Source organism: Homalodisca vitripennis, unplaced genomic scaffold, assembly GCF_021130785.1.
Source record: "Homalodisca vitripennis isolate AUS2020 unplaced genomic scaffold, UT_GWSS_2.1 ScUCBcl_1713;HRSCAF=5678, whole genome shotgun sequence".
NCBI classification, from domain to species: Eukaryota; Metazoa; Arthropoda; class Insecta; order Hemiptera; family Cicadellidae; genus Homalodisca; species Homalodisca vitripennis.
In genome coordinates this window covers 67,449-88,280 of record NW_025777835.1, presented here as the reverse complement: position 1 = coordinate 88,280, position 20,832 = coordinate 67,449, and the positions used below count along the sequence as shown (strand labels likewise).

Here is a 20,832-nt window from a genome sequence, read left to right as displayed (position 1 = left end):
GCGAACCCTGTTACCCAACACGTGGTGTGGTGTACTTTCACCTTGTAAATATAATGTCAGATTAATATTAATCTCTGACTTAATTTCTAAAAATTTCTATGATATTCACAAACAATTCATTGAAGTTTGGTTCTAGTTGAATAATTGAATAACAGAAGCTAGCTTAAAGTTAGAATCGTTCTCCAACTCTGAAATCGGACAATGAAGATAAAAATGTTCTTTACCAAGCACCAACAACGCGTTAAAGGTCTCAATAATTGGATATCCTCATGCTACAGTAATGAGATAATGGACACTCTTTCAGTTGTTGGTATAGGTAGAACAGCCTCGATAATTGCAACGCTCTTCAAATTGTCATTTGTTGGAGCTTTAATTTAAAAAAGACATCATGAACCAATCTTCTCTTTAATTATTTATTACTAGGTGTCAAGGTATCCAACAGCAACTTCACCTTTTACTTACAGATAACATGTTTAATAGTCCAGAGCTCAATGTACAATGATCACATCTTCAGCTACAACTTTCATGTCACATTGTCACCGGCCGTCTGTTTGAGAGCACCATGGTCACTATTTTTTGTCACCAACAGGAACAACGGTCATGTCACCGACAAATTTAATGTTTTCGTCGCCCAGCCAGGTGGGGCCTTAAGTTTCTTCTGACATCAATAGTCGCGCCACAGGACTAAATTACATTGTTTTTCTTAGAAATGTTGTCAACACTTTTTAACGCTCAGACCTGGCGTACACTATAATGTACATACTTTTTAGACTAAGTTGTGGACCTGATTGATGAAAAACTGTTGGAGAAATATGCCACTACCTAAATAATGTTATTTAAGTTCTAAAATGTATATTTTTACAGGGAGCAGACAGTTTATACTTCTTATCAGCTGTGTTATCAAATGTACATTATAGTGTGCACTAGGCCACACTTGTGTCAGAATAGGTCATAAATGAATAGAGTTTATTTGAATGAAATTAGACTTTATTTAACAAAATATAACGTGTAATGTAAGTCAAGTAAATTGAAAAATAAGTGTTTTTATTATTTTTTATGAAATGTCAAAAAGCAGTTTCTGGTTTTGGTCATACAAAAATGAACTTTGCACTTGTGACAAAACCAATGAGAGCGAAATTTGCCACAGTGAATGTTCTTACACCTTGTAGGTTCACTTTTGTCGTCATAAATTGGTAGATGATCAATTGAATCATATTTAATTTCTTCAGTGGGCCGCTTTTCATTCAGTCCTCTTTTATCCTGGTGATTATGCTCTTCAGGTTCGTTAGATGGCCTACCTGTTTTTTTAAGCCTACATTTTTTCCAACAAATGCCAAAGCATTTACCAGATTCATCCTATAAGATAGTAAATCCATAATTGAATTTTTAGGAATATTCAGTGCCTCACAGTCCATCTTATATTCCAGCCAAGAATTAGTGGTAGCAAAATCTTACTGCATGAAAAATCATTTTTAAAGGCCATTTTTTTATCTTACTTGGAATTCTGTAGAAACTAATTTGTCTGTTCAATAAGTCAACACCCCACATTGACTGATTATACTCCTTTATTATTTGTGGTCTTGATACGCCTATTTTAGTTCTTGTTTTTTTATGTCCCATCTTTGAACTTCATTACACTCACCAATAGATAAATAATTTGATGCCATCAATTACAGTACGCTTGTCCTGCCACTTGCATAATACTACATCTCCATCTTGGCTAACACATTCATCAGAAAACCCCCTCGGTTTGGTTTTCATTTCTTTATCATCAAGCAAAGGTGGCTTATAGAATCGACTTATACATGCTGTACCACCAAAAAATATCTCCTTGGCTTTCAAAACTTGAAGTAAGTTATAGGAATTAAAGTAGTTATCAAAGAATAACTCATGTCCTTTTGTTTCAATTCTCTCACATAGTTTTCAAAACAACAGAGGCACTGACACCAAGCTCTTTGTGATCTGGATTTACCTCTGTAGTTTTACCTTGGTACAGAAGAAAATCAAATGCCAAACCATTTGACCCACACAGAACAAAATTGTTTAACCCCCATGGATTGGGTTTCCCCCTTACAAATTGTTTTTGCTTGCATATTCCCAGTAAAGGGGATCATTTGCTCGTCAATAGACAGCTGTTTAGTAAGATTAAGCTGCAAGCATCTATTTCTTATAGATTCATATAAAGAGGCCTCACCTTATAAAATTTATCTTGGCAATCTACAGGTTTTTCCACATTGTTAACAAAATGGAGATGACTCCTAACGTTAAAAAATCTGTCCCTCTGGTCATATTATCTAAAAAAAAGATTCAGTCCAATATCTTGACTCCAATACATTCTTGCTTGAGAGGAAGCCAAGACTACCCATAGCTGTATGTAAACCAAAAAGAGTTATACAGGGCTTGAAGCGTAGGTTGTTTTGTTGGATGGCATACAGATTGGTATGGTAAGATGCTGATTTAAACACAGAGCGAGGAATATATCTCAAAAAGTACTGAAGAGGTTTATGAATAGCATTAGCTTATTTCAGGCCTAGTCCAAACAGGGGGTTGCCGGGTAGTAAACATGATTTTTTCCCAAATAATCTCTTTGGGTTCAGTAATGTAGTCAAATACTGTTGGACGTCTCTCCAAAGTATCAGAAGTTTCCAATCCAATGTCACCATTGACTACACTTTCAGTAACAATCATCTACTGTATTTAAATTGTTTATAATATTATTGAACTCTTCATCTTGGAACTATTTCCTCCTCAATCTGCCTAATTCTAGGTAAAATGTACTCACCCAAAGAAACATTTTCTTCACTTTCATCCTCTCCAAACTCTATATCGGAATTTCATCCATATCCAATCATGTCTATATGTCTTCATCACGTAGATCATAATCCATGTTATATCTGAAAGAAACAAGAAATATTAGCCTAAAAATATAGGCAAATAAACAACATAACCTCTTTTACAAGTGTTGTTGACATTATAGTTTATTTAGTCTAGTTGTACACTATACTGTACAGACAGTTTTGGCTCCATTTTTTTACTTCTTTATAAGGATTTCAAGCTCTAAACATGCACTAATATGTTGCTTAAGTCTTTATATTAAGATAACAACTAATATAAACAACATAAAGCTTACCTTTACACTTCAAACTTCGTAAAACAAATCAGATGACCTGGTACTTGTTCGTGATTGTTGAAGTCTGGTAGGATAACTGTCAGTGTTGTAGTTCTAACTTAGTCCGGCAGGTAGCCAGCACTGCACAGGCCCATCCCAAACGTACACCACAAGCGTATAAGTAGGCCATTAGAGTTTGAAATCAATTATTTATATTTCTTTCAGGGCAAAAAAAAGTATGTACACCATAGTGTACAATCGGCCAAATGTGAATAAAAATTCCAAAACGATTCAGGTCTGAGGAGGCTAGGAATTTAAAACTAAATGAATGTTACGATTGTATTAAGCAGTTAAAAGATTTCATACATTTCTTTAAAAATGTAGCGTTACTAGATTGGGTGATCCTGATCATTTTAAAGTGGAATGTCGAAGCAGGTATGTAGCTGGCGAAGGAACAGGGTTCAGCCCAGGCTCCAGAGAACCTGCCTGACTATGGGTCCTGATGACCACCGAAGGCACTGAAAAACATATTGAGATATTTTTGATCTAATTAATAATATGTTTCACTATAGTATTTATAATTGAGTCAACATAAAATAGAGAAATATTTATTATACTAACCTGAAAACAGAAAAAATTACTATTCATACTGTAAATTAAAAGTTCTGTATTAACTTTTTTCATTTTCACTAATTCCATTCCTTCTTCTTTTATATCATTCAGATCATTTAGATAATTCATCTTCAGTGCCTTTTCTTCACCATCCCCAATCGTGATCATCAACTCTGTATCGACCCTTTGCTCACACTCCTTGACTTGATATTTTTTTACTTTTTGTGAGTGTCGGTGACCGAGCGGTCTAAGATGCTGGACTTTGGATCTGAGTTTAGAGATAGCGTAGGTTTAAATCTTGTCTGTGACCATTATAGTAGCACTTTTCCATCAGTACCATCCGATCCTCTACCGTATCGACTTACCCCCCCTATTCTGTTTGATAAGATCCTCGCACAGGCCAGAGCCAAGGCCACACTAGAATCCCAGGCCTCGCTGCTGCCCTGCTTACTGGCTGCGTGACGTCACGGTAAGGGGCGGGCTCCGGCTCAACCATCTCGGCGTTTCGCACCCGGCGTCTCATACTTTTACTTACTTTCACTTGTCATTGACACCAGGTCTATTGTGAACGTTTGTTGACTACAGGACACATATGTTGGGGATAATGTGTGTGTGTGTGTTGGGGATTTTGTCAGAGCCTGGTTTAAGTATGCCGAGTAAATGTTACGTTCCAGAGATAATTATGTTAAGCCATTTGTTAATGTTTTTTCATTTCCGAAAGATCCTGAGACATTCCGTACGTGGCTAAGAGCGATTCACAGAGATAGTTATGAGGTTACGTCCAACTCCCGCGTGTGCATTAAACATTTTGACGAGCGATATATAATAAAAGGAAGACACTGTAACTCGACCTGACGGCACCATTTTAACAGTAAAGCGGGATCGGCTAAAGTTAAGGAACGATGCGGTTTCCAACAATTTTGAAAACTTGCCTAACTACATTGGAAAAGATCTGCCGGCTGAGAGGAAGGATCCAGAAGGAAAAAGAAGGGAAGCAGAAGAGCGACACCAAAAAACAAATCCAAGAGGAAGAACGGCGGGACACAATTGACTCATTCAGCTGTCTCACAAATAATTACAGTAAGGATATGAAACTTAGAACTTAACAATGTATATTCTCAACAGGACAACAACACCAACTATTTTTATTTTTAGTTTTCCATTAAAGACAATATTTACCCTACAGTTACATTGTCCTTAAACATTAAAGACGATTTGTCCTTTTATTTAGTTAAAAATAATAACTTGATCAAGAATAGTAGTTATTTGCGAAACGTTTTCACAGAACTTAAAAATTGACAGTTGGTCCAAGCTAAGAAATATAATTAAAAAGCTAATCTCTGAAGTAATAGACATACCAAAATCAGACAAAGTAGAATGTATAAGCAGTTTGTTGGATGGGATGTTAGAAGAAATAACAGACACTAATGTTGCAGAAAAGTTAAACTTTCTTTAAAGAACAAATTAAATTAGCAGCTTCAGTTAAAATTTCATATTGTACGTCTTCCTTAATTTGGTTTGCAACGTTATTCTTTTGTTTTCCAGCTGCATACAAAAAGATTAGAGATGCCAAAGTTTTGACTATGCCCCAACTACGATACTTGCAATCTTTTACCTTCAAAGTTAGGAACTGGTAGCTCTGGAATAGATACTACTCATATTAGATATCTAAAAAAAGTTATCCTGTACGAAAGAAAATGAAAATGTATGTAGCTTACTTATTGATGAAATATATGTACAACCAGAAATGAGCTATACAGGTGGTAAATTGGAAGGACTAGCTCATAATCAAAACCAAAACTCTATTGGATTACCAACAACCATTCAGTCATTTATGATAAGCTCACTACTTTCACACAATAAAGATGTTGTAGGGTTATTTCCCTGTAGAGATTTAACCAGTGATTATTTGTATAGCCTAATTTTACAAAGTATTGAAAATGTTAACTGATGTTGGTTTATATAGTGTTAACAATTCTTTCCCAACAACAATGGTGTTAACAGAGCTATGTTTACAAAGCTTTGTGGTGGAACACTTAAGAGTAGTTTTTTTAATCTTTATAACAAACAACAGGAAATTTTTGTTATGTTTGACACTGTTCACCTTTTTAAATGTATAAGAAACAACTGGCTGAACCAATCAGACAGTAATCCAATCATTTATCTTCCCCGACTTTTATGATAGTGAAAATACTCATTTTTGCAAGTGTTTCACATCTAAAAATTATTAAAAATTTAGAAGAAAGTAATGTTGTTAAAACAGCCCCATCATTACCAAAAAAAGTTTTTATTTCCAACTAATATTGAGAGACAAAAACGTAGATTTATGTGTGAAACTGTTTGATGTTAAGAACATAGCTGCTCTAAAGCACCATGCTACTCAAAATAACAATAACTGATTTTCTTAAACTCTTTTAAATTTGTTGTAAGCGACGGGTATGAAAAAAATGTTTCTAATGTTAAAACAACAGAGAAAAGTTCTTGAGCAATTTAATGTTAGATCACCTTAGCGACTCATACATTTTTCCATGTAAAACTTGTTTTCTATTAGTTCTTTGATTTATGTAAAAAAAGTGCATAAATATCTTTACTAATATTCTTTTTAAATAACTATAGCAAACAAACAAGGGAAAAAATTGTAGAAAAAGGAGCGTGGCAAATGTAAAAAAAGAAAGATTAATAAGTTAAGCTGATAAATAGTAACTTTTATAATAAGAATAACTTTTGTATTGCTTATTTCATTTTACCTAATAATTCCAAATGAATTAAATATTTATGTACTATGATGAAGTATTTGTGCTAAAGGGATACTCCTGAGATGTGATAACTACCTTCACCGGTTATGCTGAAATATTGATAAGTTTCACGGTGAGTCCTGGCGGCCAATGCTATTCTTACGAGACGAGCGCTGCTCGCCCCGCCCCTTACTGTGACGTCACAACATGAGCAGCGCGGCCTTGGGATTCTAGTGTGGCCTTGCCAGAGCCCACGAGGACGGGCAGAATAAGGCTTAAACAGGTGTTCACTTCTCTCTTAAAGAGAGGCAGGTTAGGTTTATATTTTGATCACACAACACTTTTTGTGTCAATACAAACATAACAATATCGTGCATAATTAAAAGAATTGAATGTCATGTGAAGGTTAAATAATATACGCAACTTATTAATTTGTGTCTTATATAAAATGGTTAATTTTTATAATGTTACAAAGACCATTGCGTCTTTATATAATAATATTAGTTTCCTCTTTTGTCAGATCAGAAAAATGCCAAAATAATATAAGACGTAGACATATAATAACAGGAAAACGCACTTTGTATAGTAAGTGAGATGATCAATACCAAACTTACCAGAAACAATAGTTAAGTTAGCTTTGGTGCACAGCTGTAATAAATACAAGGCAACTGTCATTATTGATTGTACCTGTATTTGAGATTTGTTGTAGTTTCTCTAAAATGGCTCATATTTTTAAGTTTACTTCATGTCTTGTTTGGATTAAAGCAGCCTACTTTAGTGTCTGTGGAAAGAAAGCTGAATAAGTGTAATTGTAATATAAAATAATATAACCATGATGTTATTCATTTAAAGGCTTATGAGGTGGTACTATCAATAAACTTATTCTAATAAGTATTCACATTATGTCAAAAAAATTTATTACCTATGTTCTATTTAAATAGTTATGACTTAATATTTCGCTTATAGGTTAACATACTGTTGAAACGTTAAGTACATAAAACTAACTAATAGTGTCCTCGAAATCGAATTGAACGCTGCATGGAATGTTGGATTATAAAAAACTAAATATTACACATAAACATTACTATGGTGTGAAGGGTTGATTCAATGTGAATGTCGAGTTCAGCTCCAGTTTCACAGTTATGAACAGTTGTTCAGTTGTGACAGCGTCGGATTCCAGACACAGCTCTAAGAGGAAGTTGGATTGGAGCTGTACTCGGCATTCGCAATGAATTCCGTTTTAATATTTTAATATATTTATTTTAATAATCAATTAATTCATACGTATAATATTCTTAATCATAGCGAAGCGTATATTTCACTTAGTGCGTAAGTAGGATTAGCTGTTGGAATTCGTACTATAACGGAGTTGGTTATAATCTATATTTGGGCGAAAAGCGTCTAAACCACTCGAGAAAGCATATTGCAATCAATTCACAAAAATTGCATTACAACTTGTGCACTGAATCTTCAAACTTGCATTATTGTAAGTTTACGTATAGTAATAATATGGAACATTATCAAATGAAATGATATTGGTGAATGTTTTATATAATTCACCTAGGGTTATCTGGGAAAGGACTCTGAATACATTTTGTGTGTGTCAGCATTCAGTGGTAAGGGGGCAAGCCAAACATACATATGTTATATAATATAGCCTATCACTCAGTTTAACCATCTAAATATTGTAAATTCATGGAACCTATTCGGAACAGTCATATAGTTTTATTTAATTTCAGAAATGCATCAGCCTTCCATTTACTTCTGCAAGAAATCTTCACTTCACAGTGGATGGACAGAATCTTGCAAAACCAGGAGAGAAGGTGAGTTAATTTATATTGGTTTCAAAGAAAGTTACGTACGGTATCTATTGAGCCAAGCTAAAACCTTTGTGCCAACTCTCTAATCCCTTTCTTATGATATTTAGAAAGATCAATATTCCGAACAGCCCATTAAGAAACACAATTTTCTGTAGTGTAATATACGTCTCTAAAAGCAATTATTAAAAAATACTTGTTATGTGCAGTACACAAGTACTACATATTCAAAATTATTTGAACTACCAGAATGACTTTAGTTGTCAAATGTTTGGAAAACTAAACACAAATCATTTTTCAAAGCCGACGCTGACAAGTTTTCTTCTTCAAACATTGTTTTTTCTACAACAACAAACATGCTCCAAACAACATGAACATGTCCAATTGCTCTAATCCCGTATCTGAGGAGCAATTACTTACTTTTTCTTACTTAGTCCTAATCCAAAGAGTTTTAAATGAGGAGAACAAATATAACGCCTAAGGTTGAAAGTAGGCAGGAAAGGTTGCATTTATCCGATGGTTTCTTTTAAAATCAGTATACAAGATTATATGAAATGTTCATCCAAAGTGGTCGGCCATCAACAGTTTTGATGGGAAATGCGACCTACCTATTCCTTTTCAAGGCTCCGTGGTGCAGTTTACCTAAACTGCCTTAAACAAGATCGATTTGATACTAAAATATCAATTCTTAGACTTACGCAGCCTAACAGTTTTGGTATACTTTAACACCTTCTCCGTACGGGATGTTATGAAAATTTGGATAGTTCTAGTTAGATCCAATCATCCTGTTTTACATCTTAGTTAATAAAGTCATCTATATAGTGGAGTGCTAATTCAGTGCACCCTTTCAATGTCCTAATTGGCTCCACGGAAGTTTAATTTTAGCACAATTTGCACGGTTACAATAATAATTATTCCGACAAACATTATCGCTCAGCTTCTGTGAGAAACACAAGAAATCAGATTGTGCTTTGCTTCGAAAATGGCAGTGCAGATGTTCTTATGAGATGTCTTGTTCATAAGATGAAATACATGTCGCATTTACCGCGTGTATTTTAAATAGGAGCATTTTGTCAATTAAGACAGCGAAGTTATAACCGAAAACATAGATGTAGCTTAGATGTATCAATGAAATTAGTCATTTGGGTCAGTCAGGAAGCTAACTAGCGCTGTGCTAGATATGGTCAATGGTAGCGCTACTAAGAACTCGGCAGTGTCGAGTTATATTCATTAAACAATAGGGCCAGTAAAGGACTCTTCTGTTGGGCTAAATACTCGTATAGTCGAATGAAAGGCCAGTCAAGAACTGTCTAGTGCTGTACTTTATCCACTCAATGGGTGGACTCTTCTGGATGAGTAATCGACTTTTTCTTACTGATTACCTTAGTATGACTTTGTACTGAATATAGAATATTTCTTTCGTCTTAACTAGGTTAATAATGTCTACATTGTGGGCTGAGACAAGGTGCAAGAATTGCCATTAGTGTAGTCATTACACGTTTTACTGTTGCTCATACAGTGTAAGAGATTTATTATATATCTTACTAGACTATCCTGTTATTGAGTACAAACAAGATATGGGGGACTACTAGTAAAGGCCTGTGAGCAGTCTTCGGTCTGGTGGCCGAAGGTTTCAAAACTATTGTAGACAAAGTGTTTCCTTATCGCCAGTACAACATTTTGTATATTACAGATCTCAAGAGACTACCCTGTGATTGACCACACATACGATGCAGTGGTGGTGGGGCAGGCGGAGCTGGTCTGCGGGCAGCATTCGGTCTTGTGGCTGAGGGATTCAAAACTGCTGTCATCACTAAAAACTGTTTCCTACTCGCTCACACACAGTGGCTGCTTCAGGGAGGCATCAATGCAGCCCTGGGCAACATGGAAGAAAGACAACTGGCAATGGCACATGTAAGTGGCTGATTGAGAGGCAATACTTTTTTGATAATTATAAATACACGTAAAACGGGAAAAATTTGTACAGTCTGGAAACCAACAGAGTATTAAGTGTTTATGCAACATTACTGTTTACTGTCTGAACAAATTTACTTAGAATTAATTTAGTTTTAAAACTGTCTTGTCAAAATCTCTAAATAAAATGGTTCTTGTTCTCTTTAATTAAGCCTGTCTCCAGACTGAAAACTGATATTTTAATACATTTTACATAGAAGTATATGAATTAAACTGAATTCAAAAATCTATCACAGAATTAATACCTATGTAGTATTCCCTCTTAGAGATGAATTAAAACATATTAAGTTAGTTTTGTTTATATTGACCTTACCAAAGAAAAATCGGTAACACGCTCTTCTTTTTTTGTGATAGATAGAATCTTTTGTAACATTGATTAATTAAATATACTCAAATAAGACAGTATTTCAATTATTCAGAAAACAATTAGTTTTACTGACTTGGTCTATATTACCCATAACGTAACCCATTCTTCTTCTAAGGTGTCCTACTGTCAAGCACGAAGATGTGAAAGATTTACCGCGCTTCTCGGAAGTATTTAATGAGGTCCACATTTTACAGTTTAAGCAGTCCACAAAAACACTTACAAGGTCCTCCCAAAACCATTCTTCTCCAAAGTGCCGAATATGGCCTTCACATAGTGCACTTAATATGAATTAATGAATAAATGATTTTATTCTTCCAGAAACAACAAAATTTAATATTGGAAAAAGTGAACATCCTGGAATTAACTGGCCACTTCTACAAGTATTGTGGCCCAGTATAAAAATAACAAAATAAAAACACTGTTTGTGTCAGAGTCCAGTTTCTTAATGTGCTTTCAACAGCCGAGTCGCTCTCTATGGCATCTGTGTCTTAACACTAGCATTTGGCTTATCAATACGCTTCTATACCTTACTCACTAACAAATGGCTTACAATATAAAACAAAGAAAATTATGCTTCCACAGTAACATGTAAAAATAAAAACCCGGCAAATATACAGTGCACTGATTGAAAATAATTTTTTTTAAGAACATAAACATACTCATCTTATTTTATTTAAATTAAAGTTACTGTAAATTAGTGCTAATTTCGAATTTGAAGTTAATCATAAAACTAATTACACTCTTCAAAAGATAGTAAAAATGTCTTTAGCTTAAAAACTGAAAGAATTTATATTGTTTGCTAACTTTATTTCGTTTGGCAATCTATTAAAAACTTGGGTACCAACATAGGAAAAAGAATGTTTAAATGCAGACTTATTTACTTTAGGAATTCGGAAAATTCGATTTTCTATACTTTCTGGTCTCATATGTTAGATCAGTAGTTCCCAAATTGCCACTTCTGAGAAAAAAAGCCCTTAATACCTTAAAGATAAATAAATTCTGCAAAGGCAATATTTTAAGTCGACAAAAAAGTGGAAAAGAACTATCTCTCCTCTGTTTGTACAAAATGAATTTTCATAAAAATGGTTCTGAACTACTCTTAACTTCTCTATTAAGTACTTATATGTTCCCCCCCCCAGCAAATAATACCGTATTCTATTCTTGAATTAACCAGAGCGAAATATAAAGTTCTTAACAAATCTTGATCGCAAACATTTTTTAAAAAATAAAACTTTCTGATTGTTGAGTTATGTTTGGTTTTTAAAGTTGTAATGTGATTTTTCCAATGTTAATTTCTTGTCAAAAAAATTACTCCTAAGTATTTAAAATGGTCTTCTTTTTTAATTATCTTACAATTACAGTCAATTTCTACACAATTTAAAGCATGATACTTAAGGTCTTGGTCAAAAATAAAATCATTAAAGTTAAAATTTACATACTGTGTTTTTTCAACATTTACCTGCATTTTATTTTATACCAACTTTTTAATAATAATAAATCTTCTAAAATTTGATTTTTCAGCACTTGCACATTTTTATTTTGAATAGAACAAAGCAATATCGTCAGCAAACGCACTAACTTTCCCATTAAAATTTATTTCTAACAAATCATTTATAAAAATAAGGAAAAGTGTAGATGAGATTACACTTCCCTGCGGTACCCCAGATGAAACCGGAAGTGGTGCACTGACGAACTGACAGGACACGTACTCGCTGCTCCCTGCCCGTGATGAAAAGGGTCCGGTTCGATTACTCCACCGATCGTTGGCCCAAACGACCCAAAACATTAGTTTAGTTTAAAAATAAGAGGGTCGTTGGCCCAACGATCAGTGGTGTAATCGGACTGATTTGTTTCCATCAAGTAAACACATAACTAAAATGGGTCGCTGGCCCATCGAACCGTATTTACAATTTAAACAGTAAATTCACAATCAAGGTTCGTTGGCCCAACGATCCAAAATTTACTTACAAATACTAATAGTGTATATGGTTCGTTGGGCCAACGACCCTATTGCAGTAACAAGTTAAATTGTAGAATGCAGGTTCGATTACACCACTGTTCGTTGGGCCAACGACCCGTTTTATAATTTATAAGAGGTTCGATGAGTCCACTGGGTCGTTTCGTCCAACGATTCCGATCAAATAAACATTCCATTTCAAATGAAAAGGGTCGATTACTCCACTGACCGATTAGTCCACTATGGGCAAGGGCAGGCGGTATGGCAGCCGCTCCTCCTGCACTGTAGTAATTTTATCTTCATTATGAGCGTGCATATATTTGATGAAAATATAAATATAAATATAAAATATATATATATATATATATATATAAATAAAACTATAAATATTATTATAAATTATATATTAATTAAATGCAGGTATGAGGTAACTTGTACATTATTCATTTTTTGTCAGTAAAGAAATAATTACATTGGTTAATATAAACGTAATATATTTTTAGTTCTAATTTCTTCTACATAATTGAAGTGAATAATCATATATGTTTATATAAAATTTGTATAAACGGCAAAAGCGTGATTTAATCTTTATTGAAACTACATTTAGTATCGATTTTTTTATCATATACATATACATGTACAAGTAAAAGAACTGGCCAATTCTCTTCAAAAAGCCAATGTATAATGTTCTGAAGTATTTACACATTTTCGTGTATCTGGTACATTTCTTCAGATGGAAGTAGATATGAATGTGAGGGTTCTAGCTCACTTTTGGGACAGTCAGAAAATCAACGTAAAATACTGTTTAAAGGACAATAAACTAATCTGTAACTCACGAATGAAAAATTAACCGAATCTATAGCTGTTTTACTGTTCATTGTAGGCTTCTAATTTATAAGCTGTTTTAATGAAAAAATCCAGAAATCTCAATGAAAAATCTATATAAACGGAAATAATGAAATTTGCTAACATTCGCTCAACAGAAAATAAGACGATTTTTACTGAATTTCTTTAATATCGTTCTTAATCACATCATAGGCTAAAAATTTCTCAGAAACCACAAACCACATAACAAATCGCGTTTGTAACAGCATTTTGAAAATCCATATTGATAATTATATCGTTCTTTGAACTAGAAATATTTGTCAAACTCTTTGTTGTATCAATGACATAAATGGGTCTATTTGCTATAAATTCTTTGGGGTTGTAATACATTTCCATATTTTTGTAGTAAACTTTCTTAAAATCTTGATACATCTGATACATGATTCTGAAAAGACCACCGGAAATGTTTAAATTTTGTAATTCATCTGGATAATAAGAACCATTCAATTTTACTCTGATATTTTTCACATTCAAACTATCGAACTTTGAAGGATTTTTTTCTTGATTATTCTGTCTATCTGTTTGAAAACCAATGATAACGAACTTGGGATTGAAGATATTTCTATAAATATTTGTGATATCGAACGAATAAGTTGTTCCGGAAATACCTTTTTGCTCAATACATTGCCAATCTAGAAAATTAAACGTGATGTTTTGAGATTTTATAATTTCATCAATCAACTGAATTTTACTCGTGGTTTTGTAATCAATCATCGGAACTCTAATGAAAAAACTCGTTAATTGTAATTTTGCCATCAACAGGCATAACATTTCCAGTTGCAGTCTTCAGAATCACATCATCGTCTTCAGCTCTTATGAAACTAATGTAAAATCCACCTTTATAGATTGGAAAATTTACATTTTCAAAGAATCCTAAGGCCGAAATGTGCTAAATCACCGACCGCTTCAAATTGTCCAAATTTTAAAAGTTGATTCAAAACTGTTTGAAAATACATCACTTTTGGAATAACAAATAGTTCCTTTAATTGTGCTTAATTGGCCACAGTTTTCGACTTCTTCTATCAATTTATTGTGTTTTCTTACTTCAATCTTAGAAAATAAAAACGGTATAAAATTATCGATTAATCTAACATTATCAGTTCCAAGATATGCTTGACCATCTTGTTTTGTTAAAGTTCCAGAAATATAAAACTGGAAGTTAGGACGAGCAAAAGTTATCTCCAAAATCAATATTAAACTCAGTTCTTTTATTCGGTTCATTCAAATGTTGTTTACTAATTGGATAGAAATTTTTAAACTCCGCCCTTTCAATATCACTAGCATATTTTCTGTAGTCCGCCATTTAATAAGAGAAAATTTAGAAATTTTAAACATCGTGTATCATTTTTTCATCGATCTAATGTACGTTTTTATAAGAAAAGATATAAAATTCTTAGTAAAATAATTAAAAAGATTAGAGTCATTTTTAATGATCTACTTCGTCATATTCGGGATTCTCTTCCTTAAATTTTGCGATCTCGGTCACATATTTCAATAAAATTTGCACAGGATAGTAAACCGCTATCTATAATATTGTTCCAATCAACTGTATCTTTATTTTCATCCAAAAACTTTATACTCAAGTGTTGATAGAGACAAAGAACAGACATATGATCTTTTAATTGATAATGTATATTTTCTTGAATGAACTCTGATGATAAAGTTTGATATTTAGCAATGTTATACCAATTCAATTTGTTTACGTATAATCTCATCATATCTTCGGATAATTCATATTTTTGAGAAATGTCATCCCAATGTTCTTTTTTCAAATCTCTTTTCGTGTTGCATTATAAAAAGATCGAAAGCACTGTAATGTCCCGCCATCTCTATTTATTAGGAAAAAATTTCAATCAAGTTTTTTATAAATTGGCTCTTTTTTGCGTTACATTCAGCACATTTTCCAGAAATTCTCTTAACTCCATTGATGTTTGCATAGTATTTTATATCATTTGTTGCAGTTTTTGCCTTACACCTCACACAATATATGAGCGCCATTTATAAAGGGGAAATTTTGTCATCATAGCCGCCTAATCCATTAAATCTGATGTCGATGGCTCTAAAACTTATAACAACATCTTCTTTAAATTTATTAAAGTTTTCTTCTAATTTTTGAAATTTGACAGCATAAGAATCATTGTATTCAACAAATTTATGACCAAATATTCTCAAAAAGTTTTCGTAGCATCTAAACTAAACTTATCAAAAGACTCTTTAAATCTAGTAAGTTTTTCATTAATTTCACCAACATCGTCTACTGATCTTTTACTTCTTTCATCAAGTTTTTCATAGACTTCTGTTGTAAAATCTTTAACATGCTGTTTATGATTCTCATAATTTTGTTTTAGTTCATTAAACATTTTAATAGGATCTTCTAATTGAATCATTACAACAACATCAAATGGATTAATTCCTTTACTAACACCGCTAATTCTTTTTCCTTTAAAATCTAAGGCATTTTTAACATTCGGATCATGTAAATCAACAATATCGATGTTTTCTGATAATTTTAGAGGTTTTAAAATTTGTTCTTTAACAACAACATCATGTTTGTCAATACCAGGGTCGAACACCGACAATTCTTTTTTTATTAGCCAAACTAACATAATTCTTTTCAACTTTGATCGCTTCAGTAATTTTATCAGCTTTTTCGATATGAGACATTAAATTGGTAAATAATTTTTTTACACCATCATCAACTTCTTTTTCCAATGTTTTTATTTTATCAGCAACTTCATTTGAACTCATGAAATTTGCAAGTTTGTTATCATATTCTGCTTTAAAATCTTCAATCTCGACAGCAAACATATCTGAATCTGGAAGGTTTTGTAATAAATTTTCTAACTTGTTATCAAACTCATTTCTCAAACTATCAAAATTCAAACTATTATCTACATTTTGAATAATTTGTGTTCCAAATACGTCAAAAATATTTTGTGAATCCATATTTATTAAGCAATAATTTGTTAACAACTTCTTTAAAATCTTTACCATTACTCAGTTCATTCAAAACAAAAACACATAAATGACCACAAATTGGGGGGATCTTTATAGTCTTGAATCTGAGAATCATTGTAGTAGACGCTTGATTTTTTCAAATATTTAATCAATTCTATAGGTGGTTTGTCCTCAATTCTTCCATACGAATCAAAATAACATGCATTCTTATCATTTTTATAATAACAAATCCAATGCGTTCCACTTCCCATAATCGAGTCTAAATCCACAATTCCACATTCAAATTTCTTAACTTTTTTCAGGTAATGTATCTCTCATGAAGATTCCTCTAAAATGTTTAATATTTTTGCAGATTTCTTCCAATTCCCCGAATGTTAAAGGTTTAAAATTTTTTTTTTTTCAATGTTTGATTTCACGTAATTCAAAGTTTTCTCATCTAATCCAGATCCTGTAACATCTTCCAACTCTTTATCTAACCAATTTAAAATGTTTCGAACAATAGGAATCACATCTTTTTTAAACGATTGGAGCAGCTTTACGAACATAAGGAACAACATTTTTAACAACTGGAATATTTTCTCCAAAATCTAATAAATCTTTCAAAAGTCCACCATTTTTAAGTTCTTTCAACTGATTATAAGAAAATTCTATTCTGGTTCCTTTATTGTTTTTCTTATGTTTTTTCGAGTTTATTGTATTGTCTATTTGTTAAAAATATCTTATCTTCGCCATTTTTTAGTTGATCTATTTTAAATTGAATACTAACGGGTATTTTCTTCTTAAAAGCGGATTTTATTTTTTCTTTCTGATTTTTGCTGAAATTTACATTCACCTCCATTTATATAGTTAAAATTTCAAGTTCTCTTCGATTCCCATTCCTAGTTTTCTCTTCAAAAACATTGCTCCAGCTGTTGGAAAGCGCAACAAATCTTTCACCTAAACTAGCATCTTTTGATAAAAATCTATCCATTGCCTTATCTTGCAAAACTTTATCTGCGATATGTCTGGAATTTGTGTCTCTATGTTTTGCATAAAAAATATCGTGTTCCATAGCAGCTTGATCTAATTTATTTATACCAGTATCTCCTCTTTTTAGTCTTTTTTCGAGTTTTGTGCCAGGCCCAGATACTGATAAGTTGGTACGTGTAATTCAAAAGGTAAATTGTTGAATAAAATCATTCAAAAGTCCACTACCCTCAATCATAGATGAACTTATTGCCGGCAACAAAATACTCGTTTTAAATATTTAATTCCATCAGGTTTTTTCAATCATTTCATCAAGTTTGTTCGAAATAAAATCTTTAATCGCTTTCTTTTCGTTCAAAAAATTGTTGTTTCCAGCCTTTTCTTGAGCATAAATATAATTAATAATTCCATCGAGTTTTGTCAAATCGTCGATATATCTGTATTCAATCTTATTATCACTGTATTTTCTCACACCTGATCCTTCGATTCTTTTTTCCCAAATTGGTTTAATCAAATTGAGATATTTTTTACCTTTACTTGACTTTGGTTTCTTAGTTGATGGATCATTATTTTTGTAAATTGAATCAGATTTCCATAAAATTTCAGTATACTTTTTCAAGTCTTCTTCAGAATATAAACCGTCTTTTGGAACATCAGTGCCTGTTAATAATCTCCATAAACCTTGAGTTCCTTCATATGTTTTTTCATTAATAATGATATCATTATGCTCAAAATTCACGGGCAAATTTCCAATCATAAAACTTTTCTTTTTTCTGTCCCAATACAAACCAAATTTATCATCCTTTGCTCTAGGAAGAAATTTTTTACCAATTTCACCAATTATTATATCCGTTGTTCCAGGACTTATTGGTTCAACTATGGTAGAGTCCTTCAATGATTCGAGGTCTAAATGGTGTTGAAGATGGTAATTTTGGCAATTCAAACTCAGATTCTGGTATCGAAATATCAGCAAATTGTCGTACAACTGGAACCAAATTCATTAAATTTTGATTATCGCTTAAAACATTTTCAATTTTGCCCTCAACATTTTTTATTGCAGATGTTACAGGTTGATTAATTTTTTGAATAAATTCTTGTTCTTTTTCATCAATTCGAATCTGTTCTTTAAATTCTTTGATTAATTTCTTTTCGATTTGATCAAGTTTTTTCGCTTCTTCAGAAGTTACGTTCGCCATTTATTTAGGAAAATTTTGAAACGTAAACGTGGAAACGTGAACACGAAACGTGAACACGGAACGTAAAACGTGAACGTGGAACGTAAAACGTGAACGTGGAACGTAAAACGTGAACGTGAACGTAAAACATGAACGTGAAACACGAACGTGAAACATGAACGTGAAACAGGAACGTGAAACATGAACATGAACGTGGAAACGTGAACGTGGAACGTAAAACGTGAACGTGGAACGTAAAACGTGAACGTGGAACGTAAAACGTGAACGTGGAACGTGGAAACGTGAACACGAAACGAGAACACGAAACGTGGAACGTGGAAACGTGAACACGAAAACGAGAACACGAAACGTGGAACGTGGAAACGTGAACACGAAACGAGAACACGAAACGTGGAACGTGGAAACGTGAACACGAAACGAGAACACGAAACGTGGAACGTAAAAACGAGAACACGAAACGTAAACGTGAACGTAAAAACATGAAAAACAACTAGATTATCACACGTTTATATTGGAAAATTTATTCAAATATTTACCACTTTTAGGCTTCAAAGTTAGATTAATAGTTAAAAATCCGTAGTCTTCCTTCCAAATTTTATCACATAACTCAATAAAGTGGTTAAAACTCATATCAGATCCCACATAATTGTTGTAAATCTTTCTCGAATAGTGATCGTCTTGCTTAAAAACACACAACATATTCAAATTATTTCTAATAACTTGTTTATCAACCTTTGAAAAGCATTGGGAAAGATAGATACAAGATATGTTTTTGTGACGGGACATTACGAAAATATTCCTTAATAACGTCCTGATTTTCTAAAATACAGTCATCAAAAACGATTAACGAATTGGGTTTACATTCGCTTAACGGAACTATGTCCTCAGAAGCATTATAAAAATGTGATATTTTTTTGTTTAAGTTTTTCTCAATATTTTCAAAATCTTTGTTGTAATTTTTTGTATACGTCTTGTTCTAAAGATTTACTAAAAACATACAAATTGGAATAAGGAATCAACCTATTGTAGATAAAATTCAATAATAAAGTTGTTTTTCCACATCCACTTGAACCAACAATTAACAATCTGATTGGTTGATCTTTCTTATTTTCTTCAAACGTTTGAAGTTTTATCTGATCTTTTTGCTTTAAAAATTTCTCCATTTAAATAGAAGATTTTCATCTTGAAGCAACGCTTGCGAAAATGAAGCTGTTCAAGTTGACTTCAGAAAGCTCTAAATTAGTTTTAAACTTGGAACATCCTATACACTTAGAGGAAGAATCAAATTATTTTATCGGTTTAAGCGGTTTTTATTCTGACAATTTTGTAATAAATATTAGTGAAAGTTCTCCTTATTGCATAGGATTTAGTGAGAAGAACATAACAAAATACTATGGTTTAAACAAAGGATATTATACTTTCGATCAAATTAAAAATTCCCTTAAAAATTATCTGAAAACATTCAAACAATCAGATAAATCTTTAAACTTTGACGAAAACAAGTTTGAAATGCAAAAAAAATTATCTCTCTAATAAAATTCAAATAAAATCACCAGTAAGAATAATGTTTTCAGCAATTATTGTAGATTTGTTAGGGTTTGTTCAAGAAACTATTGAGCCAAATCAGGTATATTTAGGAAATAAAACGCCAAAATTTAGACCGTTCGATGTAATTGAAGTGCACTGCAATCTCGTTGAACCTAGTTTTGAAAATCATACCGAACATTTACACAAAGAATCTGAAATTTTGTACACTTTTTTCCCAAATGTTGCTTATGGATCAAAAATCAGTGAAAAACCGAATGAAATCGATTATATTCCAATTAGAAAAAATATTAAAAGAATTCAAAAAATCGTTCTGACTATACAAGACTCTGAGGGAAATTTATTAAATAATGAGAGTAAAACTACAATTTACTTAAGATTGTTGAAGCAACGGACATGAATCAAGGGGGTCTATTGAATAGACTACCTTTAAACTTTCAAGAAAAGACTAGAAGATATACATTTTCAAGGGTATTGAATCGCGACTCTTACAAAAATTACATCCAGACACTATTTTCGACCTTTACACTCAAATAATAGCTTGTTAAATTTTTTTCTATCTATATGGAGTCAGTCATAGATCTAAGAAATAATCAACTTACATTCGATAACACGAATATCTTAACGATTGTAGACGAAAACAATGTGATCTGGTTTAAGGCTAAAGATGTTGCAGAAATTTACAATATGAAAATACTAGACAAGATATCA

At 32.5% G+C, this 20,832-nt stretch overlaps 1 pseudogene; it reads left to right on the top strand.

The window, feature by feature from the left end:
* Positions 1-3,532: 3,532 nt before the first annotated feature.
* The window catches only part of LOC124371600, a 52,459-nt pseudogene continuing 35,159 nt past the window's right edge, over positions 3,533-20,832 (top strand).